The sequence below is a fragment of the Danio rerio genome, chromosome 18, assembly GCF_052040795.2.
Source record: "Danio rerio strain M-AB ecotype USA chromosome 18, GRCz13ab, whole genome shotgun sequence".
Taxonomy (NCBI): Eukaryota; Metazoa; Chordata; class Actinopteri; order Cypriniformes; family Danionidae; genus Danio; species Danio rerio.
The window spans coordinates 24,720,466-24,732,534 of record NC_141038.1 but is presented as its reverse complement, the minus strand read 5'-3'; the positions used below and the strand labels follow the sequence as shown (position 1 = coordinate 24,732,534).

Genomic DNA, 12,069 nt, shown 5'->3' with positions numbered 1-12,069 from the left:
GAAAATAAACATGAATGAACATCTCAGTGTTTTAGTCATGGAAAGACATCAATAAAACACTGCAGCCTGTAAACAATATGTCACAATGCATTACATTTACCTCAGGCACGTCGTTAAATGTACATGGCTTGAGAAATTAACTCAAGTGAACAGCATTTATCTAAATGTGTGCACTTTATAAGCCTATACTTTCACCATTTTACCATTTTTTACGTTTAACATTAGTTAATCTATCATGAAAATAAATGATCAAAAAAGTACTGTCCATACCATTTCAACAATGAATGAGAGCTGAATATGTTATTATTAAAATCGAATTGGTAATTTTTTAGTTAATTTTATTTTGTTATTGTTAATATATTTATAAATATTGATCAAAAACAATTAACAGGTTCTCTTCCTATAAAGTCAACTCTATTAGTTCAGATGTATTTTTTATACTGAATTTTGTCTTTAATTTAACATAATTGGGTTAGACTTTATTTTGATGGCCCTTTTTGCACATTTTGTTCAGCTACATGCCAATTAATCCTCGTTTGACTATAAGAATACTGTCTGCTTGATAACTGCTCCTTCAACAGGCATTTACCTGACTATAAGAAACTTTGCAAGAATATGTCAACTTACACTAACCCAAACCCTAAACCCAACCTAACAGTCTACTTATATTCTAAAAAGAATTAGTTAGAATGTAGATGCAATGTAACTTGAATTCAACAAAAAGCGTTAAAATAAAGATCATCAGAATAAAGTTAAACCCATAGTTGAATTTAATTAAAAACACTGCCAAAATTTATCCAGTAAATAACAGCTCAGTAAAAAAAAAAAAAAATACTTACCCATCATTTTGTGTACTTACACATACTTTACAGCTATTCATTTTTATTTTTATTTTACATTAAATACAAATAAAGTCAAACAAAATCTATTTGATCATAAACAGGGCTATACAGAATCTGCGGACATTTTTTGCTATTTCTGCGTTAAAATTTAGTAAAAATTCAGCTCATTTATACGAAATGATTTTGGGAGTATCACAACTAAAAACATATTGTATGAAATAAAACTTTGTGCTGGATAAGTTAGCGGTTCGTTCCGCTGTGGTGACCCCGGATTAATAAAGGGACTAAGCCGAAAAAGAAAATGAATGAATGAATGAATATAACTTTCATTTTATGTTTTCAATGCAAATCCAATCCACTTATATGGTAAACAAAGCAAGTTTCTCATATAACATATCAAGTCAGAAAATATTACTTTACAAACTGTAAAGTAAATAAATCAAATGAACGTTTTCATATTAGTCAATAATATGACTGAAATTCATTTAAAAACTGAACAAATATAAATTTACAGACATTTACACTAGTAAATAAATAGACTTTATGATGGGCTAAAAATCTGTGGATTTCTGTGCAGGCAGATTCTGTGTGAGCCTAATCATGACTTACTATCTTCTGTGAAACCTTAAAAATGAACAATGCCATGCTTCAAACAAACAACATTGAACACTGTATAAACAAATAGAAAAGACATTCTTCAAATTATTTCTTTTCCACATAAAATACATACAAATAGGATAATAAAAATGAAATGCAGTAAACATTCATTTATTTCCACAGTATACATCATCATGTTGTGCCAAAATAATTGTACTTTTTACATACTTATCTATACTTGCCAGAAATTATACAGCAATGCAATAATAAGGATGACATGAAACTCAACAACTATTAAATATGTCATGATCTGCCAATTTGCGATTAGAATCAGCAAGGTTTATAATTATGAGCAGATTTGTCTCGAAAGCAAAACACAACAAGAAAAGAAAAAAAAAAAAGATCACTGGGCTGAAAACTAGGGTGGATGGCCGTGGGTGGGATCCACAAAGAGTCTGTTGGATCACTCCAGCACTCCAGGACATGGCTAGCAGTGCCAGCAGTCCGAAACCACTAGCGATTACATCAGCTCTCCTGAATATTACACACTCTTTCACTGCACGCTATCAAGCCAAAACCCAACGGCAGGGAATGTAAAACTAAGTGAGCATCAAGATAACCGACGTGTGATGTCATTTGTGGCAATAGTACAATTCTTGAGTAAAACTTGAAATAATGTATTCGCAAAAAAACACGCATTACAAATGTGCTCCCTTGATGCGGTGCACCTGGTCAAGAGTTTATCTTTGATTTAAACCAGTCCAGCATTTTTTGAAAGCTGCTTACCAAACATTTGCAGTCACTATGATCGATAAGCAGGGAATATGTCTCTATAGGAGCGACTGCCAGGGCCTGACATGAAAATCAATAGGAGTACATGACCCACAGAATGTGCACAGCGAAGCCGATCTCTAGTGAGACATGTCCATGTGCTTGCTGCGCTGACCCTGACCTCTCTGCACACAGGTCGTTCACTCGCTCGCACACTAACACAGGTGCACATACTAGAGCAAACACAGAGAGAAAACTTCTTGTGTAATGTTGTATACAATACCCAGTACAAACGAGAACAGAATTAGGATTTCAATAATTTCTCCGTGAATATGTACCGCACATATTGCTTCATTTTTTTGTATTAGTACATTTCATTCGTTAACACAAGAGTGTGGTCACCTAACAACGTTTGCATTTGAGAAAGTTTAGTATATTGTTGTATTAGCTGACAAAACTGATAAAATAAAAAAAAAGTTAATATTTTAAGTCATTTTAAGTTTTAAGTTTTAGCTCAAACCACAAATTAGCTGTTTATTAATAGCAAGGACTATAGAACACATGTCATGTCAGTTGTATACAGTAGTTTTAAATAGGGAAAAGTGTAACGGTCAACATGGTGAATGTAGCTCCGCCTTCTACTACAAGTGCTAAACATCGATCGCTATGGACTGACGAATCTCCAGGGGAGTGGCTTGGTGTTTCTGCAGATCTTGTGTGATTAGAACATTTAGTAATTAAACTAAAGAGACCGTTGTTGTTTAATTTTACTTGTGATTCCTAATATGAAATTTAATTATAAGCTTGGCAAGCAGTTTTGTAGAATTTGATGTTTCTCCATTCAGAAAGAATTCCCGAGCATACTGCGTGAGGCGTTTACAAAAATGGCCACCCTGTTAAATGACTTGCCTTAAAGAGACTTTGTTACTAGTCAATAAAAAAGTAGTTGGGTTTAGGCATTGAGTAGGATTAGGGATGTAGAATAAGATCATAAACACAATTAATATCCTAATAATAGGCAGATAATAAGCCAGTAGTAAATAGTAGGGATGTCCCGATAAGGATTTTTGCCCTCAAGTCCAAGTCCGAGTGATTTGATTTTGAGTATCTACCGATACTGAAACCCGATTTAATACTTCTATAATACATAAAAGAAGAATAAAGAAGAGCGAAGAAACAGATCTAGGATGTACTTATTTATTTTTTAATTAATTTTCCTTCTCTGAGATAGCTTAAACAATTTAATATAAAAACAAATAGCACCTCAACTTACAATACCCAGCAGGCAATCCCATATTTACATATCTCACAGTTTACTATGGCAATGTTGTCATCATTAACTTTATAACACCTCCAGACCCCAAACATACTGGTGCAGACATACGTCCATTTCCGATTGAGTATGAAGCTCGGGCTTGATTTCCAATCACGTGCTTGGATCTGGACAGCCCTAGTAAGTAGTGTGAATTGTAAGTTTAAATAAAGTGTTGCCCACTTTTTTTATATATAAAACATATGTTTATGACAATAAAAAGACGTAAACAACAGTAAGTAATAATAATTCATTCAATCATTTTCTTTTCGGCTTAGTCCCTTTATTAATCTGGGGTCGCTCCAGTGGAATGAACCGCCAACTTATTCAGCACCTTTTACGCAGCGGATGCCCTTCCAGCTGCAACCCATTACTGGGAAACACCTACAAACTTTCACACATATATGGTACACTACGGCCAATCTAGCTTATTCAATTCACCTATAGCACATGTCTTTGGACTGTGGGAAAACTGGAGCACCCAGAGAAAACCTACGCGAACACAGGGAGAACATGCAAACTCCACACAGAAATGTCAACTGACCCAACCGGGGCTCAAACCAGCGACCTTCTTGCTGTGAGGCGATCGTGTTACCCACTGTGCCAACGTGACACAGTAATATATAAAATAAAAATCTAAACTAATTTTTAAAGATCTGTTTTTATAAAAATTACAGTTATTAAAGGATTCAATTTTTAAAATAATTTATTTGAAGTCTCTTCTGATTAAAAAAAAAAAAAAAGTGTCATTACATTAAAATGAGGGCAACACGGTGACTCAGTGGTAGGCACTCAAGAGTCCCGGCTGAGCCAGTTGGCATTTCTGTGTGGAGTTCACATGTTCTCCCAATGTTGGTGTGGGTTTCCTCCGGGTGCTCCGGTTTCCCCCACAGTCCAAAGACATGTGCTATAGGTGAATTGGGTAAGCTTAATTGGCCGTAGTGTATGTGTGTGTGAATGAGTGTTTCCCAATACTGGGTTACGGCTGGAAGGGCATCCGCTGTGTAAAACAAATGCTGGAATAATTGGTGGTTCCGCTGTGGCTGACATTTGGAGCAACTTTAACTCCTTTAAGCAGATGTGAATGTCTATCTTGAAATAAAATAACCTCATCATGTCTTGATTTAAAACAATAATTAGATTTTCTTACTTCTGTGTAAGTGCTGAATTTTGAAAAGTTGATTATTTGAGCACGGTCTCAATTTTTTTTTTTTCAGATAAGAACAATTATATACATTACCCTACAAAAAATAGGTGTTTATCTACTAAATCGCTTGGGGTGTACTCATTTATGCTGGGTGCCATGAGTTTGCTTTCCAAGTGAGATATGCAACATTTATTTATCTGAATTAAGATGTGAAAAGAAGAAGCCCCACCTGACATTCTGACACTCCCTTGTCTTATAAACAAGTCAACTCCCATGTCCGTCACACAACCCGGGAGGATTTTGTACTGTAACTGTCATGATCCCATGATGAGAGGGTCTATATGATTGTAAATGATTGTGCTGTGCTGTGTGTATGTGTGCATATGTGTGCATGTGTGTGTGTGTGTGTGTGTGTTAGTGATAGGCCTCTTTCTCTTTCTCTCTCCCTCCAGAATGTGCCAATGTGAGAGTGGGAGGGCTGGTACTGGGGTCAGGCCTTTTCACACTCAATAAAACATGCACTACTCCCACTGTAATTACCGCACACATACACACACTTGCAAACTGTGTTCCCTCATCTGCCCGCCAAAACCTTTACTACCTCACTTTTAACACAAACCTATCATTTTGCAGAGTGTTCACTCTAATCCCTTAACTGTATAAACTGGGGTTTCCTGAACTGTACTGAAAACATATTAAGAGCCCGAGTGACTATGTGGGCTGTGATGAAACTTCGTAGTCTACTACGTAGTGTGTATTTACACACCAAACACACTGAATGTGTGAAAGTGTTTTAGGATAAAAATTGTTTGTTTACAGGTTAAATAAAAATAGACATCTATATTCAGAGAAAAAAATGTAAAAATACAATTCTCAATTTTGGAGAAAAAAAAAATTCAAATAAAAGCACAGTCAGATTCGTGATACCTTATACACTTTAACTTATATCTTCAATTTGATCATAACTAAATCAATCATTTGTGTGTATAAATATAAATATATATAAATATATATAAATATATATATATATATATATATATATATATATATATATATATATATATATATATATATATATATATATATATATCTTCTTTTTTTACCTTTAATCGATAGAACAGTAGAGAGAGTAAAGACAGGAAAGCATGAGGAGAGGAAAAAGAGGAAGCATCGGCATAGGAGGTGGGAATCGAACTTGGGTCGCCGTGAACTGACATGAACCGCCGTTCCATGTGTAGTACTAAATCAATCATTTTGTAAGCCGTTACTGCCGGTATATCTGTATTATTACAGTAATAGGTTTTGTCATGTCAATTTTAGATGGTAATTTTGCGTTGTTTTTATTTATTTATGTTACTTACATTTATTCATTTTTAATATGAGCTGAAACAACACAATTCTTGAATTTTTTTAGGACAATTGAATTGTTTGTGTGCAATCCACTTAAAAAAAACTAGTAAGTTAACTTACTTTCCTTTTGTTGTCCCAATACAGACTGATTAAGTAACCCCGGCTCATTCTGAAAATGTATCACTATATACATTTCGGAGAGCACCCAATATGTGCCAGGAGCTACGTTATTTTTATTTTTTTTTTGCAGTTTTTGTTTACGTGAATCCACCAGAGGCCACCGTGTACCCTTTTTGAGATCTTAAAAGTCTCTCAAGAGTGCTATTTGCGCCTTCTGTTCTTGTGTAAATCCCTCAGAAGCCGTTGTAGACTGATTGACTGACTGACTGACTCTCTGACTGACTTACCAATCGTCTGACCCTCCCTCTTTCTTGCCTAAAGCCAACCAATAGTGTTTTCAAAAGCATCGATTGACCTGCTCACCCACTTCCCTAAACCCAACCAACAGTGTTTTCAAAAGCAATCCAGAAAAATAAAAGCCCTCACCTGATTTTTACCATGTTTTTAAATTTTACCAAGTTCTCACCCTATTGTTTACTTGTTTACTTTATTTTTTGGCTTTTTTTTTTTTGTCTTTCCCACTTTCTGGAACTGTTCTTTGCTGCACTCAAATCCTTTCATTATGGTCAATTCTGCTTTGGGTCTCAAGTCCGCCAATGTACATGGTAAGCTACTCGGTCAGCTACTAGCGTGAAAAGGAATGGCGTCAAACCACCTCATTTTAAAGCCGAAAAGCATAATTTGTGATCTCCAGAAATGTCTGAATGACAGAGCCTATGTTGCAATTAAGTTAACAATTAACAATTAAGTAGATTAAACATAAAACAATTAAGTTGTCCCAAAAAGATCTCAAAAATGGTGTTGTTTCAGCTCATTTTCATTTCCGAGTGTTCCTTGTGTGTGTGTGCGTGTGTGTGTGTATATATATATATATATATATATATATATAAATTTATGGTTTTAGTAATAATAACCCAATTATTAACACATTAACAAAGAATCTGCCAAAATAAATGCATGGTTAACAATAAAAAAAAACAAGTATCCCTACCATACTTCAAAGATGACAAAGTGAAACCTAGTGACAGCAGTTGAAAAACAATAGAGACTCACTACACTTTTCAGACTTCAGGCAGTGTCCAGAATCGCGGGCACCACCATGACAGCATTGTTTCCTGTGCACAGCCGCCCTGAACGCTCAACGTCCCAGAACAAGCTGTGGGCAGAGCGCACTCCCAACATCCTGCTCCTCAACTTCCTGTTTTTCAAACCCCTTCAGATGACCAATAGCAGCCAGTCGGAGACATTAGAGAAAGAGCAAGACAGGGTGGGAAAGGGAAAGCAAAAAAGAGAGAGAGACAGTGAGAGAGAGAGAGAGAGAGAGAGAGAGAGAGAGAGAGAGAGAAAAGAAAAAAGGAGCCATTGGGACAAGCATCTGCTCTGATCCTTCCCCTTGTTATCTTCCTGTCGGTTGGAGACTAAACAACTACACAAGTCCATCTCCTGTGTATTCTCCCACCATGTTTATTATGTTTACAACCAGGGCCATTTCACAGGCGACTCCAGCGCGCTCTTCCGAGCTCTCGCTTACTTTCTATTCTTTCCATTGGATGTGTTTTATTTTTTCAAACAAGCAGCACCCAGCTTTCCTTTTTTTGGCCTCCACTGATAAGAAGCTCAAACCTTCCCAGCTTACATAACTATGAATCACCATTCGCTAACACACCAAAGAAGGATGAAGCCAAAAAAACGGGACAGTAGACCAACTTTGAAATACAAATGCCCAGGCAAATGTTCAGTGCAGTACAAACACAATAGAGCCGATTTGCCTCATTAAGTGTTGCATTTGCAGGTCTTGCGAGAAGTCTTTAAGGTTGGCCTGGAGTGACGTGTTGACATAAGGACACAAGGGGAAAAGGGGAGGGAGGAGAGAGTCTGGCCTTTTGTTCTCAGGCTTCAGAGAGGTGGCTGTGTACCTGCAGATGTGGCGGCCCTGGCCGGGATGGGGAGGAGACATGCTGCTGTCTGCCTTTGTGAACGTGTGCTTATCTTCCTCTCCAGCAGCCCAGGGTAAAGAGTCCGGTCCCGACAGCTCCGGTGTTGTTAATGTCTCCTGATGCTAATCTGACAATGCCACTTTCCTCTTTTCCACCTCACACTTTTCTCTCTCTCTCTGCTTTCTTTCTTTCTCTACGACTCTCATCTTCTCATTCTCTCCCTTGTTAAGTCTCTCGGTTTCCTCTCTCCGCATTCCTTCACCTCTGTTTCCAAGGCAACTAATGAGATATAATTAATAAGATCCAGCAAAGGGCTGCGCGTGAAGAAATGAGTGAAAATGAGGCTCTGAGAAGGAGCGTGTGCGAGCGCAGATGGAATAATGCTGCACGCGCTCGTTCGTAACGAACTTTTCACACCATGTTAACTTCCTTTTTAAAACATGGCTTAAGGTGATGTTACGCGGCAGGATGAATGAATTTGAGCACATTCTTCACAAGTTGAGACGATCAGGATATGAGCACTGTTTCGGGTAAATGGAACATGTGTATGTCAACAAAAAAAAGAGCCCTGAAGGGGAAACTGAAATATAATAAATCTTACACAGGCAAGAACTGTAGATTTTGCACATTTATATTTTAGCATTTCATTATGCTAAACATAATAAGAGTAATAGATAGGCAGTTAAAACAGGTAGTAAAGTGTCAAGTTTTTACGACGCTGTGTCAAGTAAAATAAATGTCAACTTTTACATGCATTGCAGCTCATCATTGTCAGTTCCAAAGCAGAAAACCAATCAAACCATCTTAAAGGCAGGGCAAGCATTGCAAAGTTTTTGTACAATAGTTCAGACTCCCTAGTTTTTCGTGATATTGCGATCGCTGAATCCAATGCAAAAATCAACAAAAAGTCTCAATTTTTTTTTTTTTTATCCTGCAGATTTCTTAATTTAAACACAAAATAATTTCGAAAAAATCTAAATAATATTATAAAACATCCAATTCCAAGCATATGCAGCGCACATGATCACATCTCACCTGCGCCTCACAATACTAACATTACATGCAAGGTGAGGGGAATTCTTTTGCAGCCTGTTAAGTAAGCAGACGTGGATGAAGTTTTATTTATTTACATGTAAAGTCAATGCAAAGATGCAATTAGACATCCTGTGGTGCGAATTGGCTGTTTTGTGCATTTGGAGCACTTCAGACTGCAAAAGAAAGTGGGAGCAAATTTCTAACAAACGGAGCAATGGAACAGACAGAAAAGCAAGCAGTTTACAATGATAGAGATTGGTTGAGGGATGGACGTGGCTGAATTGAAGGTTTTTTAGCTTTACATGTATGGGTGGTATTATAATGTGCATCAAATCCATAAATGGTTTCACTGTCGTAAAAAATAAAAAAATAAAAATGTGTTTTAGGTATATTACGTTAGTGGAAGTGCTAACACATGTCCTATGTGTGAGGTACATGATGATACATGAGATACATGATGCTCCGAGGAGTGAAATAAGTGAGTACTATCTTTTAGAAAGTTTTTCTATTACATTTTTTTTTTAATCGCAAAATTACCATGAATATAGGCGAAGCAGTGGCGCAGTAGGTAGTGCTGTCGCCTCACAGCAAGAAGGTCGCTGGTTCGAGCCTCGGCTCAGTTGGCGTTTCTGTGTGGAGTTTGAATGTTCTCCCTGGGTTCATGTGGGTTTCCTTCGTGTGCTCCGGTTTCCCCCACAGTCCAAAGACATGTGGTACAGGTGAATTGGGTAGGCTAAAATGTCCGTAGTGTATGAGTGTGTGTGTGTGAATGTGTGTGGATGTTTCCCAGAGATGGTTTGCGGCTGGAAGGGCATCTGCTGCATAAAAATTTGCTGGAAAAGTTGGCGGTTCATTCCCCTGTGGCAACCCCGGATTAATAAAGGGACTAAGGCCAAGATAATGAATGAATTACCACCACAAAATCAGTCATCAGTAGCAAAAATATGACCACAAAAATCATGAAAAAGTAGGGGGTCTGAATAGATGACATGGAAAAAATAAAACATGGCACGTTTTATTTGATGTTAAAATGGCAGAAAAGGCACCTAAAGAATAAATAAAACTTTCCGGAGTGCTGCATTTTTACACACAAAGTCAAAGAAGCATTCTGTGTGAATATGCCCTAATTCTGCCTTACATTTTCATGATGACTCCAATGATAGTACAAGCTCTATAGCCATATTGACTAGTTATTTTTCACGCCCTCTGTAGATAGTTGAGGCCTTGAGACGTAGAACCATATAAGTCCATATTTTCAAATTTTGAGTAATACAATTTTTTTCATTTTATTTCACTTGAAGACAGACAACAAAAGCTTCTCAGTTCTAAGGAGACATTTTCAGAGTCAGTTTTAAAAATCAAAAGTTATTGTGATTTATATTTCTCAAATGTGGAAGAACAGTATATGTCCAACTCATCATCTCACTTTTAACCACTAAAGATCTGATTCCTTTATCTTAGTTTTAAAGGGGAAATGAAGCACTCAGTCAAGTTTAACTTATTTTGTACAGTACATTGGATTCCACTTTAATGAAAGGTGGTTTAGGTTTTGTCCTTTAGCATATGCTTTACGCAGCGGATGAGCATCACTGGGAAACTTCCATACACACTCATTCACACACATACACTACGAACAATTTAGCCTACCCAATTTACCTGTGCCGCATGTTTTTTGGACTTGTGGGGGAAACCGGAACACCCGGAGGAAACCCATGCGAACATGGGGAGAACATGCAAACTCCACACAGAAAAGCCAACTGACCCAGCCGGGGCTCAAACCAGAGACCTTCTTGCTGTGAGTTGATCGTGCGACCAACTGCACCCCCGTGCTGCCTATTATTATTATTATTATTATTATTATTATTATTATTATTATTATTATTATTATTAAAGAACAGAAAATACAGTATGAACAATGTGTATTGTACATGTAGAACTTCTTACAGAACAGGCAAGCAATAATCAATTATTAACAATAAACAATAAATAAATAAATACAACAATAAATACATAAAATGCAGACATACATCATAGCTAAATATTGTTGCTTATTTAGAAATATACACAGGTGCGCTAGTGCTGTGCTACTATACTGTTCTCGCGATCTGCCATCTCATGATATAAATATATAAACTAATACACTCTGCTTGCCACAGTTTACACAGGACTGGTGGGAAATACGCAGTAATACAGCTTAATTATGTATGTGGTTTATTTTGATAGGCTAACTGTTGTTGTGCTGTTTAGCGCTCCTCAGCGTGTTGAGAGAGAGAGAGAGAGATCACACTCACCTCTGTCAGTGAATTTTTCCTTGGTTTTTGTTCACCTTTTTGATTCAAATATTCTTTTCCAGCATCCCTCAAAGCCTTCTAACTCTGTCATTCCATTTGTTCATGTCAGCTCTCCTTTTTTTTGCCAAGGATTTGCCTTTTAATGTCTAAAGTGGACATGACAGCAAGCGGCATTTCTATTCTACTTAGTGGACATAAACGTTTTTTTCCACGTGACGCTATTTTAATGGGTAAAATCCAGACTCTTGGTCACTCAAAAACATCCCCTGTTCACACATACAATTATTGTCACATGGTTATCTCATTTTAAAAAATTTTGGATGTATACGGTTGTTCGTCTCACACACACTCAATTACTGAGTGGTAAAACTAAATGATGTATAAAATCTCACACAAAGAAAAAAAAATTAATTAATTTAGGGTCAATCTGAATGACTATGCAATATACTAGCAGACTACACACAAAAAAAAAAAAATAGGATTCCATAATTGCACTCTAAAATGACACTTATTTAGAGCTCATCTTATTGTCAGTCAAAACTGACATCATGTCTACATGTCTGCGGAAACTTGCAGTTTGCATCATGAAATAGGAAGGATGTGATTAAGTATTAACATTTTTCATTTCACACAATGAAGAATGACAGACCAACCAGGGGACTTTATG

General features: G+C 36.8%; 1 protein-coding gene across 43 annotated transcripts in view; it reads right to left on the bottom strand.

Annotated features, from left to right (window-relative positions):
• The window catches only part of mef2aa (myocyte enhancer factor 2aa), a 169,736-nt gene that overhangs the window by 117,088 nt on the left and 40,579 nt on the right, over positions 1 to 12,069 (bottom strand). For 2 of the 43 annotated variants that reach the window (XM_087291541.1, XM_087291558.1), the window contains exon 1: positions 7,193 to 7,521. The gene's annotated coding sequence lies outside the window, so the exon portion shown is untranslated. 43 annotated transcript variants of the gene reach the window in all.